This window comes from Pongo pygmaeus, chromosome 6, assembly GCF_028885625.2.
Source record: "Pongo pygmaeus isolate AG05252 chromosome 6, NHGRI_mPonPyg2-v2.0_pri, whole genome shotgun sequence".
In the NCBI taxonomy this organism is placed as follows: Eukaryota; Metazoa; Chordata; class Mammalia; order Primates; family Hominidae; genus Pongo; species Pongo pygmaeus.
Window position 1 is genome coordinate 139,343,951 of NC_072379.2, and position 18,634 is coordinate 139,362,584.

At 45.7% G+C, this 18,634-nt stretch overlaps 1 protein-coding gene across 4 annotated transcripts in view; it reads right to left on the bottom strand.

Moving 5' to 3' along the window:
* Nucleotides 1-13,815, bottom strand: part of SLC37A3 (solute carrier family 37 member 3) — a 60,838-nt gene extending 47,023 nt beyond the window's left edge. The window contains exons 1-2 of one of the 4 annotated variants that reach the window (XM_063667886.1): nt 13,678-13,774; nt 8,548-8,607 (exon numbers count right to left, since the gene is read on the bottom strand). The gene's annotated coding sequence lies outside the window, so the exon portion shown is untranslated. Of the gene's footprint in view, nt 1-8,547; nt 8,608-13,677 lie in introns of all 4 variants that reach the window. The other 3 variants (XM_063667884.1, XM_054495844.2, XM_063667885.1) reach the window with 3 other exon arrangements.
* Nucleotides 13,816-18,634: the final 4,819 nt, after the last annotated feature.

The following is an 18,634-nucleotide window of genomic DNA, read 5'->3' on the forward strand; positions in this document are numbered from 1 at the left end:
ACCCCATCTCTACAAAAACTAAAAAAAAAAAAAAAAAAAAAAACAATAGCCAAGCGTGATGGCTCATGTCTGTGGTCCCAGCTACTCAGGAGGCTAAGGCAGGAGGATCGCTTGAGCCCAGGGGTTCAAGGAGGCAGGGAGCTATGATTACACCATTGCACTCCAGCCTGTACCACAGAGTAAGACCTTGCCTGCCCCCCGCCGCACCAAAAAAAGTAATGTAATTTATCCTCATATTCAAGGGAAAAAATCCACAAAATGGCTTGTATGATAAATCTACAACAGTAGTCAAGGTAGGGAACACATTCAAGAGCTCCGATACTCAAGAAAGGATCACAGGGCTTGGCTCTCAGATCTACGTTCACTGGAACTGTTACACTACTTATTTTCACTAGCCACAGCTCAATAGATGCACCCAAACCTTAAAGGCTAAGAGACCCAGCAGAAAGGCCATTCTTGCAACTTGTAGATAAAAGAAACAAAGTTGAGGTGGTTACAATTACGTACACATGACAGTTGTTTTCCTTACTAGCTGTTAGCCCCTGGGACAAGTCATGCTCTATAAATCGCAAGTGGTCATCCATAAAATGGCTTCTTTCATTTGAGAGTTGTAAGGCTAAAAGTAACAATGTATGTGACATATTCAGATAATTATATTAGCCACTGATCTGCCAAGGATTAATTCCAAATCAGCAGAATTTAGCTAATTTCATTTTAAAGTCATTCTTCTTGGAAAATGTTAATAAAATTACATGCCAAGTAGGACTATAAAATTCCACTCACAAAATGTAAATAAACTTCCTGTCTGTAATTCCAGGAAGTTACAAAAACAAGAACTACTAGTGTTATGACTAAATTTACTTCCATCCTGAAAATTAAACATGAAACCCAAGTGGAAAAACTCAAAACTTTAATCATTCTCTATGAATCATAGCTCTTTGAACTGGACACCTTCCCACCTCAAAACACTGTAGTATGTACTCCAGGAAAGGGCATGGGATATGAAATTCAATAAGGTATCGTGTAAAATCATAATTCCAAAAATAAATGCTCCAACAGATTGAAATTACAGTACATTGGCAATAGAGCTGTATAACCTAGGGCTGTACAGTTATACTAATAGCTTTAAATAACTACCAAGATACTTGAGGCCATTTGGATTTAGTTTCTAAATAGACCATCTTTTCCCAAGCTACAATGATTGGGGAGAAAAGGCTTAATTAAGCACATTGGAAAAACAAGCTTTATTTTATTCTTTTATTTATTTATTTTTTTCTGAGACAGAGTCTGGCTCTGTTGCCCAGGCTGGAATGCAGTGGCACAATCTCGGCTCACTGGAACCTCTGTCTCCCAGGTTCAAGAGATTCTCCTGCCTCAGCCTCTCGAGTAGCTGGGATTGCAGGTGCCCGCCATCATGCCTGGCTAATTTTTGTATTTTTGGTAGAGATGGGGTTTCACCATGTTGGCCAGGCTGGTCTCGAACTCCTAACCTCAGATGATCCACCCACCTTGGCCTCCCAAAGTGCTGGGATCACAGGCGTGAGCCACCATGCCCGGCCTTATTTATTTATTTATTGAGACAAGGTTTCACTTTGTCACCCAGACTGGAGTGCAGTGGCACAACCTCAGCTCACTGCAGCCTTGACCTCTCAGGCTCAAGCAATCCTTTGGGAATACAGGCGCGCACGCCACCACATCCAGCTTATTTTTTGTATTTATGTTAAGTCAGGGTTTTGCCATGTTGTCCAGGCTGGTCTTGAATTTCTGGCCTCGGGCAATCCTTCCACCTCAGCCTTCCAAAGTGCTAAGACTACAGGTGTGAGCCATCTCGCCCAGGAAAATAGTTTTAAACATTCACCTGCTGTGTGCATAATGACATTTAAGATGAATACTATAACATTTGGTCCCATGCAATTACAATAATAATAATAATAATAATACCTTGCATATGTATCCTATCTATCACAGAAGTGATTTCCAATCATCCATGAGCTCAGGGACCCTGGGGTGTACAGGAGTTTTTGTCAAGTCTGAGTCCATCGAGCACATCCTACTTTTTGAAGAATACTCTCTTTACCACTCTAAATACACACTGAACAAATGTGTAACATTTTTCAAATATGTGTACATGCTGTTATAATTAATAAAACCAAATTGCAAAACCAAATTTCATTTCAGTGCTTCTGAATTCATTGTAGCTTGTCATTTAGTATTTTCTCAATTGGTGAATTTTTATTTTTTAAGGCCTACAGCACCCGGTATTCCCAGGCAGTGTCCCACCCAAGCGCTAACCAGGCCCCACCATACTTAGCTTCCAAAGTCAGACAAGGCAGGGCATGTTCAGAGTGGTATGCAGGTATGGTTGTAGACTCTATTAATGAATACTGAATACACAATTATCAACCGATATTTGTCAGCAACAAGAATTTTAACATTATAGTATTTTTAATTGACAAATACAATTATATATATTTATCATGTACAACACGTTTTAAAATATGTGCACATTGTGGAATGGCTCAGTCAAGCTAGTTAATATATCCATTACCTCACCTACTTATTTTTTGTGGTAAGAAAACTTAAAATCTACTCTTTTAGCAATTTTCAAAATAGAGTACATTGTTATTAACTATAGTCACCGGTAGGGCACAGTGGCTCACAGTGGCTCACAGGCCTGTAATATCGGCAATTTGGGAGGCCGAGGCGGGTGGATTGCTGGAGTTCAGGAGTCTCAGACCAACCTGGGCAACACAGCAAAACCCCATCTCTACAAAAAATACAAAAATATTAGCCAGGTCGGGTGCGGTGACTCACACCTGTAATCCCAGCACTTTGGGAGGCCAAGGTGGGTGGATCACTTGAGGTCAGGAGTTCGAGACCAGCCTGGCCAACATGGCGAAACCCCATCTCTACTAAAAATACAAAAAATTAGCCAGGCGTGGTGACGCACGCCTGTAATCCCAGCTACTTGGGAGGTCGAGGCATGAGAATCACTTGAACCTAGAAGGTGGAGGCTGCAGTGAGCTGAAATCACACCACTGCACTCCAGCCTGGGCAACAGACCGAGACTCCATCTAAATATATATATATGTATGTATGTATGTATTAGTCGGGGGTGATGGCACAAGCCTATAGTCCCAGCCACTCCAGAGACTGAGATGGGAGGATCACCTGGGAGTTAGAGGCTCAGTGAGCTGCGATTGCGCCACTGCACTCCAGCCTGGGTGACAGAGTGAGGGCCTGTCTCAAAAAAAAACAAAACCTATAGTCACCATATTGTACAATAGATCTCTTCAACTTATTCCTCCTAACTAAAATTTTGTATCCTTTGGCCAACATCTCCCCAAACCCCCATTAGAATTATTTTAAAAGATAAAAAAAAAAATCCTTGTTTAAAAATAAGATTCTGGACAGGCATGGTGGCTCATGCCTGAAATTCCAGTAATTTGGGAGGTCGAGGTGGGAGGACTACTTGAGCCCAGGAGTTTGAGACCAGCCTGGGAAACGTAGCAAAACCCCGTTTCCACAAAAAATACAAAAAGTAGCCAGGTGTGGTGGTGTGTGCCTGTAGTCCCAGTTACTCAGGAGGCTGAGACAGGAGAATCACTTGAGCCTGGGAGGTAGAGGTTTCAGTGAGCCAAGATTGCGCCACTGCATTCCAGCCTGCACGACAGAGTGAGACCCTGTACCAAAAAAAAAAAAAGAAAGGATTCCTTTGCTTCCATTCTCTCCAGAAAAAAAAAAAAAAAAATACTGGCAAGATTCTTGCCATCAAATAAAATCCAGAAAACCATTGGCCAGGCATGGTGGCTCACGTCTGGAATCCCAGCACTTTGGGAGGCTGAGACAGGCGGATCACGAAGTCAGGGGTTTGAGACCAGCCTGGCCAACATGGCGAAACCCTGTCGCTATTAAAAATATAAAAATTAGTTGGGCGTGGTAGCAGGCGCTTGTAATCCCAGCTACTCAGGAGGCTGAGGCAGTAGAATCGCCAGAGGTTGCAGTGCCAAGATCATGCCACTGCACTCCAGCCTGGGCAACAAGAGCAAGACTCCATCTTAAAAAAAAAAAAAAAAAATCCAGAACCATTAAGCCACCTTCTACTTTCCAAAGCAAGTTCACAATCACTAACTCATGTGATTTTTATAGTGAAGTTTTTCTTAGTCCTAGAAGACTACCCATTAAAAATGGTAATTTCCAGAATGGAACACAATAGTGAAACCACCTTTGCAAAACTGTAACTGAGAAAATTATGACAGTGAAAGAAATCAGAACTAACCGGCTCTATCTTGCTTTTAACCCTTAAGGAATGTCCTTGTTCATTCCTGGGCATAGGCTGAACTAACTTTAGGAAGGAATTCAGTTCATGGTTTGACACTGAAACAAAATTGATAACAGACCCCCTTCTTGCCTGGGGTCCAGTCTGCCTTTGCAGGACTAACAAATTAGCTACAAGATTAGAAATTACAATTTAGGGGTCATGCAACCTCTGGGGTCTGAACCTCCCCAAATTGCTCCTGGGGATAACATCACTATTGTAAAACCTAAGATCAGTGCTTGAAACATTTTGCAGACTCTGTACTCGATAGATCAGCTGACACCACCCAGACTGGTAATCTGGCTCAACCAGCTCTGCCATCCCACCCAGGAACAGAAGACAGCAAGAAAACCTCACTTCGGCCCCCAGTGACTCCTTCTCCAACCTGACCAATCAGCACTCCCTACTTCCCAAGCCCCTACCCACCAAATTATCTTTAAAAACTCTGATCCCCGAATGCTCGGGGAGACTGATTTGAGTAATAATAAAACTCCTATCTCCCGCACAGCCGGCTCTGTGAGAACTACTGTTTTGCCATTGCAGTTCCCCTGTCTTGATAAATTGGCTCTGTCTAGGAAGCAGGCAAGGTGAACCCATTGGGTGGTTACAATAGTGTGCAATCACTGCTAAGTAAAAGATGACTTCGCACTGCAGCAACACGTCCAGGTGGAAGGCAATGCTGCCTTCTGAAACGCTGCTTTGGGATATAAAATTTCCCCCAATTATTATTTCTAATTTCACTTTCTATAATGGTATTTAGAGTCCTTTCCAACCCAAATACAAAGCTGTTTCAGAGGCCAAGGCAAGAGGATCATTTGAGGACAGTAGTTCAGTATCAGCCTGGGCAGCAGACCCCGTCTCTACAAAAAATTTAAAATTTCACCAGATGTAGTGGCATGCACTGTAGTCCTAGCTACCAGGGAGGCTGAGGCAGGAGGATCGCTTAAGGCCAGGCCTTCAAGGCTACAGTGAGCTATGATGATGCCACTGCACTCCTGCCTAGGTGACAGAGGAAGATCCTGCCTCAAAAAACAAAACAAAACAAAAAAACCCAACTGTCTCGTATTAGGAACTCTCTGAAGAAAGTCTACTGCAGAGTGGGCAGGGGCGTGGTCAGCAGGAAAAGAGATGACATACATGAAGCCACCACACACCCACTCTGCCCCATTCATCTCATCTGCCCAGTCTTCCCACACACCCACCCCCAGCCCTTTTGACCATGCTCTCTGGAAACAGAGATACACGGTTAGCAAGCCCCGTATACTTGCTCTCTGGAAACCTAGTTACATGGTTAGCAGGCACCATATCCTCACAAGACTCCAGGCGCTCCCGATACCTTCACTTCCCCTAAGGCCTTTCAAGAGGAGCAGTCTTCCCTCCCCCAACCTACATGCCTCAAGGACACAAGGGGTCCATGTTCTCTTTGTTCCCCGAGGCCGTTTCTGGACCACTGTCTTCCTGCCAAGACCCCAGCTTCTTTGAAACTCACACCTTGGGGCTCTATAGCCTGCTGTTCCCCATAGATGTCAGGGACTGATCTCCCCCGCACTCCTGTGGCATGGTCACCCAACCTCCATCCCCACCACCAGGTGGATAAGCTCCCTCCTGGGCCTCTCAGTTCCGGTTCTCTTCACCACCACCCTTCTCCTCCATCCCCCAATAAAAAACCCACACAAGGCTGAAGCCTGGTAGCCGGATTTCAAACCTCCTACTTCCTTTCCTTGCAGATCACTTACCTGAATATACCACACCTCAACGGTCATTTGACCTCAACAAGGCTCCCAATTCAGTAGCCTCATTTTTACCTTATCCATCCCCCTCCTGTCCTCACTTCCTGCCTTACCAATTTAGAATCTACAGTGCCCTTCCTTGTCTCTGTCCTCCTCCTTCCCTGCACCAAAGCAGCTGAGTTTTGCCACAGAAAAATCACTCAAGCAGGCTGATTTCACTTTTTAGATTGAAACCACAAACCTCAAAGGGCATGCAACACTGCCCAGCAAGCCTACTACACTTCCTAGTAATTTTGCTTTCTCAACCTGTGACAGCGATTTCACACTTCTCTTTTTAAACTTCCAACATCGTCCTCTCCTCCTTCCTCTGGTATCATACCTTTATGTCAACAATTCCCAGATTCATTGCTCTAACTTAGACCCTCCAGGATCCAAATGACCAATTAATATCCCTCCAAAATCTAAAACAGAACTCTTAGGCCAGGCACAGTGGCTCACGCCTGTAATCCCAGCACTTTGGGAGGCCAAGGCAGGAAGATCACTTGAGATCAGGAGCTCGAGGCCATCCTGGCCAACATAGTGAAACTCTGTCTCTACTAAAAACACAAAAATTAGCCGGTTGTGGCGGCATGCGCCTTGTAATCCCAGCTACTTGGGAGGCTGAGGCAGGAGAATCACTTGAACCCAGGAGGCAGAGGTTGCAGTGAGCCGAGATCAGGCCACTGCACTCCAGTCTGGGCAACAGAGTGAGACTCCATTTCAAAAAAATAAACAATAAGATAAAACACAACTCTTCATTTCTCCCTCCAAATCTATCCCTCCCCTGTGGAGTTCTAATTAGAGAAAAAGGAGTCAGGCTGGTGGGATCAGGGGAAACCAAAAAGAATAAGCAGATAAACTATAAGCCTGCCTTTCTTCGTGGCCCAGGACATATATCCCTCCTGTGCAAGTAACTCACAATCTTCCTGCACCCAGTAATCACCAGACACTCAGCCGACAGAAACATGCAAGTTAGCTCACTGCAACCTTATCATTATCTGTACTGCACAAAGCCCTCTTCAGCACACAGCACCATCCTATAAAATCTCCAGCAAGCCTTTATCTCTTTGCAGTCAGCTCCTCTTTTGCTGACCTGCCTGTTGCTTCTTTGCAAACATACTCTCAGACCTTCTCTAATAAATATGCCTTTCTATACCTATAACTGTCTTGGTAAATTCTTCTCACCACCTACACCACCAGCCCAGATAGTCACTGATCACCTGCAACATTTTGGTGGCCTGTACGGGAAACTCGCCTTATGGAAAACCCTCTCCCCTCCCTTTCTCTTTCCCAACTTGGGACTCTTAGTGGACAGCATCTAAGCAGGAAGATAACTGAAGGTCCTGGCTGAAGCTATACTCCAATGGGACTGAAAGGTGTCCGTGTAACCTCCACCAGCCCAGATAGTCGCTAATCACCTGCAACATCCCTTGGTATTCCCCATCTCAGCAAAGGTACTGCCATTCCTTACAGTCAACCAAGGTAACTATGAGGTAGCCTATACTTCTTTTCCCTTAACTTCTACATCCAACCCATTACTAAATCCAGTCCTTTTCACCTCCAAAATATATCCCAAATCCCAACCTCCAGATGGATAAGCTCACTCCCCAGCCTCTCAGTTCTGGTCCTCTTCACCGCCACCCTCTGCTCTCCATCCTCACTGCCCCGCCCTAAGATAAACCACCAGTAGCATCTCCTACCTGCCTACCTCGACAGCTTCTGCTTAAAACTCTTTACTGCCTTCCCAAGACTGAGATAAAAACACAGATTCTTTGCCACAGCCTTCAAAGCCTGTCTAACCTCTGCAGGTAAATAGGATGCTTAGGGCTGGGGAGGGACAGGGCTGACAGATGGGTTGGTACAGATGGAGGAGGAGCCTGCCTGAGCCAGTATCTAAACTGCAGAGGTTGGGTTTTGTTTTATTTCATTACTTTTCAACTGGTATTATATGCCTAAGATATAAAACTCAAAAGGTATAGCTGGGTGCAGTGGCTCATGCCTGTAATCTCATCACTTTGGGAGGCTGAGGTAGGCAGATCACCTGAGGTCAGGAGTTTGAGACCAGCCGGGCCAACATGGGGAAACTATGTCTCTACTAAAAATACAAAAATTATCCAGAAGCAGTGGCGTGCGCCTGTAATCCCAGCTACTCAGGAGGCTGAAGCAGGAGAATCGCTTGAACCCAGGAGTTGGAGGTTGCAGTGAGCTGAGATCGCGCCACTGTACTCCAGCCTGGGTGACAGAGCAAGACTCCATCCCAAAAAAGAAAAAAAACTCAAAGGATACAACTCCCTCCTGTGTCCTCAGTCCACCCTGATCTCCTAACCAGTTTCTTTCACGTCTTCTTTCTTTCCTTCAGGGGCACAATCTGTGCCTCTGCACACATACCAGGCAGAGCCCCCAAGATCACACATGCAAACACACAGCACACACTATCTGTTGTGCATTTTCTTCACTTACCAGAGGTTGGAGGTCCATCCATATCAGCACCCGCAGAGCTGAACACGTGCGCCGTCCTCCCTGACATGAACGAGTCTTTAGATATTTAACCAGTCCCCCACTGGGCAGCTGGGTGGTTCCCAATCCTTTGCCAGGCCACCTGGTGAGGATCTAGCCTGTCTCCTTTCTGCTGTGCCCACCTACCTCCCACACTCACCACCACCATCTCCCCACACCAAATCCCTCTCCTGTCCCTGAACCCATCAAGCCTCCTCCTGCTTCGGGCTTTGTGTTTATTGTTCCGCAAGAGAAGTGCTTTTGTCCTGCTTCTTGGCAAATGGCTTGCTCCTTCCTTTTCTTGGCTAGTCAATGAAATGTTACCCCCTAGAGTGAGCTCCCTGATCACCCTGTCTAAAATGGTCTCCCCTGGTTACTACCTCTCTCATCTCTTTCGCCATTTCTTTCCTTCAAAGCATCTCTCCCAATTATCTGGTTTAATTGTTTCCATGTCTACTGTTCATCTGTAAGCTCCATAAAAGCAGTGGCTCTCTCTGTCCTGAGTCCCACAGCTACATCCACAGGACCCAGCAGAGCACTGAGAATGATCAATAAATATTTTTTGGGCTGGGCGCGATGGCTCACACTTGTAATCTCAACACTTTGGGAGGCCAAGGCAGACAGATGGCTTGAGCACATGAGTTCGGAACCAGCCTGAGCAATATGGTAAAACCCTGTCTCTACAAAAAATACAAAAATCAGCAGGGCATGCTGGTGCACACCTGTAGTCCCAGCTACTCGAGAGGTGGAGGCGGGAGGATCACTTGAACCTGGTAGGTGGAGACTGAAGTGAGCCAAGGTTGCACCATTGCACTCCAGCCTGGGCAACAGAGTGAGATCCCATATCAAAAAAAAAGTTTTTTTTGAATCAATGAATTGGTTGACTGACAGCAGAACACTGAATGCTTACAAAGTACTAGGCACCATGCTAGGTACCTACCATGCATTACTGCATTTAGTTCTCTCAGTGTTTTACAGATGAGAAAACAGATATTAGAAAGTAATCTCTAGGTCTGGTCCAGTGGCTCATGCCTATAATCCCAGCACTTTGGGAGGCCAAGGTGGGAGGATCACTTAAGCTTAAGAGTTTAAGACCAACCTTGGCAACATAGGGAGGCCCCATCTCTACAAAAAATACAAAAATTAGCCAGTTGTGGTGGTGGACACCTGTGGCCCCACCTACTTGGGAGGCTGAGGTGGGAGGGTTACTTGAGCCCGGGAGGCTGGGGCAGCAGTGAGCCATGACTGCACCACTGCACTCCAGCCTGGGCGACACAGCGAGACTCCATCTCAAAAAAAAAATTTTTTTTTGGAGACAGGGTCTCGCTCTGTCGCCCAGGCTGGAGGGCAGTGGCGTGATCTTGGCTCACTGCAACCTCCGCCTCCCAGGTTCAAGCGATTCTTCTGCCTCAGCCTCTTGAGTAGCTGGGACTACAGGCATGCACCACCACGTCCAGCTAATTTTTGTATTTTTAGTAGAGACAGGGTTTCACCATATTGGCAAGGCTGTTCTCGAACTCCTGACCTCGTGATCCACCCGCCTCAGCCTCCCAAAGTGCTGGGATTACAGGTGTGAGCCACTGTGCTCAGCCCTCAAAAAATTTTTTAAAAAAGAAAGCAATCTCACTCAAACGATGGAGTGCACATTCCAACTCAGACCTAATTCTAGATCCTATGTTATATCATTTAAGGGTAAAGGTTAAAATAGAAAATACTCCAAGCTGGGTAAAATAAAATAGTTAGAACTATCACACCCTTCATGCATTAAAAAAGAGCTATAAAGCTGGGCACCGTGGCTCATGCCTGTAATCTGAGCATTTTGGGAGGCCAAGGCGGGTGGATCACGAGGTCAGGAGTTCAAGACCAGCCTGGCCAAGATGGTGAAACCCCGTCTCTACTAAAAATACAAAAATTAGCCAGGCGTGGTGGCAGGCACCTATAATCCCAGCTACTTGGGAGGCTGAGGCAGAGAATTGCTTGAACTCGGGAGGCGGAGGCTGCAGTGAGCTGAGATGGTGCCACTGCACTCCAGTCTTGGTGACAAAGCGAGACTCCATCTCAAATTAAAAAAAAAAAAAGACGCTATAAAAAAATAAAAATAGGCTGAGTGTGGTGGCTCACGCCTGTAATCCCAGCACTTTGGGAGGCTAAGGCAGGTGGATCATTTGAGGTCAGGAGTTCTAGACTACCCTGGCAAATATGGCGAAACCCTGTCTCTACTAAAAACACAAATATTGGCCAGGTGTGGTCGTGGATGCCTGTAATCCCAGCTACTTGGGAGGCTGAAACAGGAGAATTGCTTGAACCCAGGAGGCGGAGGTTGCAGTGAACCGAGATCCCCCTACTGCTCTCCAACCTGGGCAACAAAGCAAGACTCCACCTCAAATAATAAATAAATAAATAAATAAAAGAACTAGCACACCTAAACTCAGAGGTATATACCAAGGATGGGGAAAAAAAACAACTTACTGGTAAGAGTGGTTCTCTTACACACTCAAAGGAGAGAGGCATTAGATGGGCAATTACTCACCTCCCAGACTTCAGTTTTTATGTCTGCACAGTAAAAAGATTATGTGTATTCAAAGTGTAAAGAAGAATGTGGGAAATTATTAAATGGATAGTTGAGTTCACCATTTTTACAGTATTGTATATGTTGCAGTTTAGCATCTCAATGCTCACACTCATACAACTATCTTTTTTTTTTTTTTTTTTTCCTTCAGAGACAGGGTCTCACTCTGTTACCCAGGCTGGAGTGCAGTGGCGTGATCATAGTTCACTGCAGCCTCAATCTCCTACCTAGGTTTAAGTGATCCTCCTGCCTCAGCCTCCAAAGTTGCTGGGACTACAGGTGGGCACCATCATACCTGGCTAATTTTCTTAGTTTTTGTAGAGACAGGGTCTTGCTATGTTAACCAGTCTGATCTTGAATTCCTGGCCTTAAGAGATAGATCCTCCTGCCTCAGCCTCCTGCCTCAAAGGCCTAGGATTATGGGCATGAGCCACTGCACCCAGACACAAGTATCTTTTTTATCCCACATTATCTCATATGAAGCCATTTACTTGTACCTCATAAATCCTTTTTATTCATAATTCATCCATCTTCCTGTAATTTTTCTTTCTTCTTAAATTATCTCATTACCACAGGCATAAAATACTTGGCATTTATCTGTAAATATCTCTCATTTTATTCCAGGGTTTCCAAAACCACATTCTTCCTCCCTGTTTTTGGACATGTTCCAAAGACAACCAGTTTTCAAGACAAAAATCTTTCCCTCTTCTACACAAAGGATTTATAATCAAGTTAATGGTCACTGCAGTGACATGACATTAACACTGATGAACAGAGAACAAATCAGAACATTAAACAATGAACAAGGCAGTTGATCCTGACAACTAGAAAGCAGCAAGATACTGTTGACTTAACTTTTATAAAAGTATTATTTCCGGGTCATCTTCTTAGGCAGAGACTGGAAATCAAAGACTAATAGAAGAATGGTGTCATTCAAGACACAAGCCAGGTATGGAATCTAAGACCCTCCACTTAAGTAGCTTCTCTGAATCTCAATTTCTTTTCTTTCTTTCTTTTTTTTTTTTTCTGTTTGACAGAGTCTGAGGCCGGGCGCAGTGGCTCACGCCTGTAATTCCAGCGCTTTAGGAGGCCGAGGCAGGCGGACTACGAGGTCAGGAGATCCAGACCATCATGGCCAATATGGTGAAACCCCGTCTCTACTAAAAATACAAAAATTAGCCCGGCGTGGTGGCGGGCGCCTGTAGTCCCAGCTACTTGGGAAGCTCAGGCAGGAGAATCACTTGAACCCGGGAGGCGGAGGCTGCAGTGAGCCGAGATGGTGCCACTGCACTCTAGCCTGGGCGACAAGAGCAAAAACTCACTCTCAAAAAAAAAAAAAAGGCAGAGTCTGGCTGTGTCGCCCAGGCTGGAGTGCAGTGGTGTGATCTCGGCTCACTGCAGCCTCCGCCTCCCAGGTTCAAGCAATTCTCCTGCCTCAGCCTCCCGAGTAGCTGGGATTACAGGCATGCGCCACCACGCCCAGCTAATTTTTGTATTTTTAGTAGAGACGGGGTTTCACTATGTTGGCCAGGCTGGTCTTGAACTCCTGACCTCAAGGGATCCACAGGCCTCGGCCTCCCAAAGTGCTGGGATTACAGGCATGAGACACTGCGCCCAACCCGAAGCTCAATTTCCTCATGTATTAATTAAACGAGATAATTTATATGGAGTTCTTAGTATAGAGCCTAGTATCCAAGAAACATCAAACAAACTGAAAAGAAATCATTTAAGCACCAAAGCACTGAAGACATTCCCTTCAACAACTATTATATATATTTATGTATGTATAAATTTGTGTAAAGGTAGAAATAAACCGGTGGACAAAAAGATAACAACTGAATGATTTTGCTCACCCCAGGAATCACTCCTCCCTATAAACTTTTCAGTAAGAGTTACCACGAGATAGCCTACCATCTTACATTTCAAGAAAACACTAAAAACTCCGGGGACACATTCCCATTATCTCCCGTCAAAACTGAGAATAAACAGAACACACCCTGCGAAGAAGAATAGGGAGAGAATGACGAATAATTTGACCAAATTCTTTGATTGAGTTCATGCTAGTTACCAGAAGACAAAACCAGTCACTCCACTGAGACCCCGCTTCTTCTCTGACCTCTATACATCCTTTCCAAAGAGCTTCCTTCCCCACCTACCTGAAAAGCATCCCCTCTCCCCTGGTCCGAACGACAAGCCCTTTTCTGATCAAGTCAGAATCTCCCAGACCCACTGCTGGAGGACAGGCGAGCGAGGAGCACAAAAGCCGCCGCCGCGTGGATCAGGGCCGGGCCGCAGGGTCCCCCGGGGGTCCTTCTCCTCCCCATCCTCCCCATCGCAGCCTCGCCGTGACCGCCGAGACCCCAGGCCCGGGCCCAGGGAGGAGAAAGAGGGGGCGAGCGGCCGACCCACCCAAGGGGGGCCGCCACCTACATCTCCCCACCGCCCTCCCGACCCGGGAAGCCCCTCGGATTGGACCCGCCCCCGCCCCAGCAGGTCTTCGGCCCCACGCATCACGGCTCGCGCACCCGAGATCCGCAGTGGTCGCCGCTCTCCAGCCGCAGCTCAGCTCGCCGGGTCTGCTTGGCTCCGCTGCCCGCCTCCCCCGCCGCCAGCTCACCCCTGGCGCCGCGGCCAGGGTTTCCGGACGTCCACGTGACCCTCCCGTCCCGGGGCACGCTGGGAGTTGTAGTCCCGCGGCGCGGCCTCACCTGCCGGCGCGGAGGAGGGCGAGGAGGGCGGAGGCTGGGAGCGTAGAGAGCTCTGCTGCTGCGGACCTGGCCAGTAATGTTAGCTGCAAAAGACGAGAGGTAGAGAGAAGAAATGATATGTGGAGAACTGGTGCATCCTTTTTTTTTTTTTTTCTTTCAAAAAAGCGGTATTCGGTCTTTGTTTTTATAAAAAGTAACATGCTGCTAAGTGTGCTACTGACCTGCCTAAATTTTAGGTGTCTAATTAAATGCAGGCCGGGCACATTGGGCTCACGCCTGTAATCCAACACTTTAGGAGGTCGAGAAGGGAGGATCACTTGAACCCAGTAGTTCAAGACCAACCTTAGCAACATAGCCAGACCCCATCTCTACAAAAAATTTTAAAATTAGCCAGGAGTAGTGGCATGTGCCTGTGGTCCCTGCTACTGGGGCGACCGAGGTGCGAGGATCGCTTGAGCCCAAAAGTTTGAGGCTGGCAGCTGTGATCGCTCCACTGCACCAGCCTGGGCAACAGAACGAGACCCTGCCTCCAAAAAAAAAAAAAATCCAACACAAGTGGCTCATACCTGTAATCCTAACACTTTGGGAGGCCGAAGTAGGAGCATCATTTGAGAACAAGAGTTTGAGACCAGCCTGGGCAAGATAGTGAGAGCCGCCCACCCCCCCACCACCACCACCACCGTCGCCGCCGTTTCTTAAATAAAGGGAAAAAATACAGACATCTGTTCGAATTTTAAAGGAAAAAAAACTTCTCTTAACCCAGAAAATCTCCACAACAACCATTACATACCTGTTCTCAAGATAAACAATCACTAGTCTTCAAATAACAGAACTTGACAACACCTTTTGTCAAACATAGTTCCTCCTTACTTAATAGTAGTAATTGGGGAGACCACTCATGTTGGCTTTATCCAGAAGCAAAACAAACTTCGCATAACTTTTTGTTGTTGTTGTTCGTTTTTTAAACTTCGCATATCTTTTTGTTTGTTTTTTGTTTTTGAGACGGAGTCTTGCTCTGTGGCCCAGGCTGGAATGCAGTGGCGTGATCTCAGCTCACTGCAAGCTCCCCCTCCCGGGTTCAAGGGATTCTCCTGCCTCAGCCTCACAAATAGCTGGGACTACAGGCCCCGCCACCACGCCTGGCTAATTTTTTTGTATTTTTAGTAGAGACGGGGTTTCACCGTGTTAGCCAGGATGGTCTCGATCTCCTGACCTCGTGATCTGCCTGCCTCGGCGTCCCAAAGTTCTGGGATTACAGGTGTGAGCCACCGCGCCTGGCTAAACTTCGCATATCTTTATAGCAGGAGGTAGTTTTACAAATTGGAGCAAGGCGCCCATGTCCACTAAGTCTCTTACCCTCCTGTAGGAACTGGGAGATACAGGCACTAACTCCACGTCTGCATTTCAAAAAGATGACCCCCAAGTCCTTGAGGATACATTTCTGACTTGTGATACTGGCAAGAGGCTCATTTCGCCGTTATAAAGATTTGTATACATTTGAAAAGGACAGAGAAAGAAATTTTGAAGGAAAAGAGAGAAGGCTGAGAAGTCTCTTTATTTTCAGCAGAGGAATTAAGCCTGTTATTTTTCATTTTTATTTGCCCTTATACAGTGGTAGTTTTGTCTCTAGGCATCCAAGGAGAAATATGATGTCAGGGTGAGCAAAAATAAATGAGCCAAATATGTTACTTTTATTTTTAAAAATATATTGTGAATCGTTTATTTTTCAGTCTAAAAAAGGAAGCAAATTCTGACACACACTACAACATAGATGAACCTTAAAAAACATTATGCTAAGTGAAATAAGTCAGACGTAAAAGGACCAGTACAGTACAATTCCACTTATATGAGGTAGCCGGAACAGTCAAATTCATAGAGTCAGAAAGTAGCATGGTGTTTGCCCATGGCTGGAGGGAAGGGGAAATGAGAAATTGTTGTTTAATGGCTACGGAGTTTCCATTTGGGATGACAAAAAGGTCCTGGAGATGAATGGTGATGTTAGTTGCACAACAGTGTATTTAATGCCATTGAATTGTACACTTACAAATGGTTAAAATGGTAAATATATATACATAGAGTGAAATACATACTTTTTTGTGTTATATTTACATATGGGTGTATACATATGTGTGTGTGTGTGTACTATCAAGTGTATAACCTGTGTCACCACCACTCAGGGCTAAAATGCCTTGTTAGCCACGTGGTGGTGTGTACCTGTAATCCCAGCTACTAGGGAGGTTGAGGCAGGAGGATCACTTCAGCCTCACCTTTGGAGGCTGCAGTGAGCTATGATCGTACCACTGCGCTCCAGCCTGGGTGACAGAGGGAGACCCAGTCTCTTAAAAATGAAAAAAAAGTGTATATATATATATATATATATATACACACACATTTATACACATGAATGCCTTCTTTCCTGTAGCCCAAGCTATGCTCTTTGTATTTATAGTGACCTTGGTGGAGAGGGTCGGGTGGTAGACAGAGGCAAGATCTCTCTTCCCTTGACTTCCAAAACCATCAGGATATTTAAATATTTGTAACATTTGTTTTCTACCTGCAGATGTTCTCCAAGTGCTCAGTGGGTCTGAGTCAGGTGACTTTTTTTTTAAACAGTAACCAGCTTGTGTGCAGTGGCTCACCCCTATAATCCTAGCACTTTGGAAGGCCGAGGCAGGTAGATCACCTGAGGTCAGGAGTTCCAGACCAGCCTGGCCAACATAGTGAAACCCCGTCTCTACTAAAAATACAAAAATTAGCTGGACATGGTGGCGGGTGCCTGTAATCCCAACTACTCGGGAGGCTGAGGCAGGAGAATTGCTTGAACCCGGGAGGTGGAGGTTGCAGTGAGCCAAGATCGCACCATTGCACTCCAGCCTGAGTGACAAAAGCTAAACCTTATCTCAAAAAAAAAAAAAAAAAGTAACCATTACCAGAAGAAAGACAACATTTGGACACTTAACTTCATGACATTGACACCTAACAGGTTTTATTTCCTGATCACACATTTGGGGCGAATCTTTACCTACGCTGGATTACCACGTTGGGCTGGTGGTTCTCACCCTGCAGCAATATTTGACAGAGTCTTTTGTTTGCTTGCTATACCTGCCAGTGTTGAGTTTATCTCACCCAGAAGACAGTATCCTGAAAATGGATATGTAACTGGAATTTTGGGTAAGACATGTATTTTCAAATTTATCTGAAGACATCATAGAAGTAATGCTCTTGGACAGTGAATAAATTGCCCCGTATTTCAGTGCTTCTCAAACATTGCGGACCCCAGCCTACAGTTAAAAAGCCATTTCAGGCCGGGCATGGTGGCCCACGCCTGTTATCCCAGAACCTTGGGAGGCTGATGTGGGAGGATTGCTTGATCCCAGGAGTTCAAGATCATTCTGGGTAACAAAGTGAGGAACTGGCTCTACAAAAAAAAGAAATAAATAGCTGGGCATGATGGTGCACACCTGTAGTCCCAGATATACAGGAGGCTGAGGCAGGAAGATTGCTTGAGCCCAGGAGGTTGAGGCTGCAGTGAGCCATGATGGTGCCACTGCACTTCAGCCTGGGAGACAGAGCGAGACCCTGTCTCAAAAAAAACATTTTTTTTTTACATCACCCTGTACAATAGGCACGTGTACAACTGACCCAAAAATTTTGCAAAACAGTAGTCACTGTTACTACACAAGATACATTCTGAAGTTGTTTCCTAATCCCTTCTTGTGAAAATGCTGGTTGCAATCCACAAGGATTGATTTCATGACTCATTTATAGGTCTCAGCCCACAGTTTGGAAACAGGACACCAATGTAAATATTTTATCAAACAGGGTGTCTCTGTTTCAATTTTGCTTATTGTGTCTATAACGCCATTTAACTGCGTACGTATCACATCCTGTGTAGTGGAGAAAATCTGGTCCCTGTGATAGGCATTGAGAGGCAGTTACTGTTCTAGACTCTGGGGAAAAAAATAGTAAGGAAAATTCACCTCAGTTTTATGCTTCTACTGCCAGCATCTGGGACTGATAAACTTGAGGTTTTCTGGACATTAACCTTTGCTCTATGGTAGAATTTTTGAGGGAGCGAGGCAGACATTTTTTTTCAGCTTTTTCTTCTCATATACCTTCAAAGTTCTTTTAGTTTTGTTTTTGCCTCCTTCTCTTTGCATCATCTCCTTTCTCTGACTCCTCACAAAGAGATATTCAGATCCACAAAACAAAGACTTAAATTACTTACAATCTGGCCAGGCACGGTGGTTTCATGCCTTGTAATCCCGGCACTTTGGGAAGCCAAGGCAGGAGGATCACTTGAGCCCAGGAGTTTCTTTTCTTTTTTCTTTTTTTTTGAGACGGAGTCTCACTCTGTCACCCAGGCTGGAGTGCAGTGGCATGACCTTGGCTCACTGCAACCTCCACTTCCCAGGCTCAAGCGATTCTCCTGCCAGAGTAGCTGGGATTATAGACTCACCACCACACCTGGCTAATTTTTGTATTTTTAGTAGAGATGGGGTTTTGCCATGTTGGCCAGGCTGATCTCGAACTCCTGACCTCAAGTGATCTGCCCGCCTCAGCCTCCCAAAGTGCTGGGATCACAGGCATGAGCCACCACGCCTGGCCAAACCCAGGAGTTTCAAACCACCATGGGCAACATAGGGAGATCCCATCTCTAAAAAAAATAAATAATTAGTGGGTCATGGTGGTGTATGACTGTAGTCCCAGCTACTTGGGATGCTGAAGTGGGAGGCTTCCTTGAGCCTGGGATGTTGTGGCTGCAGTGAGCCAT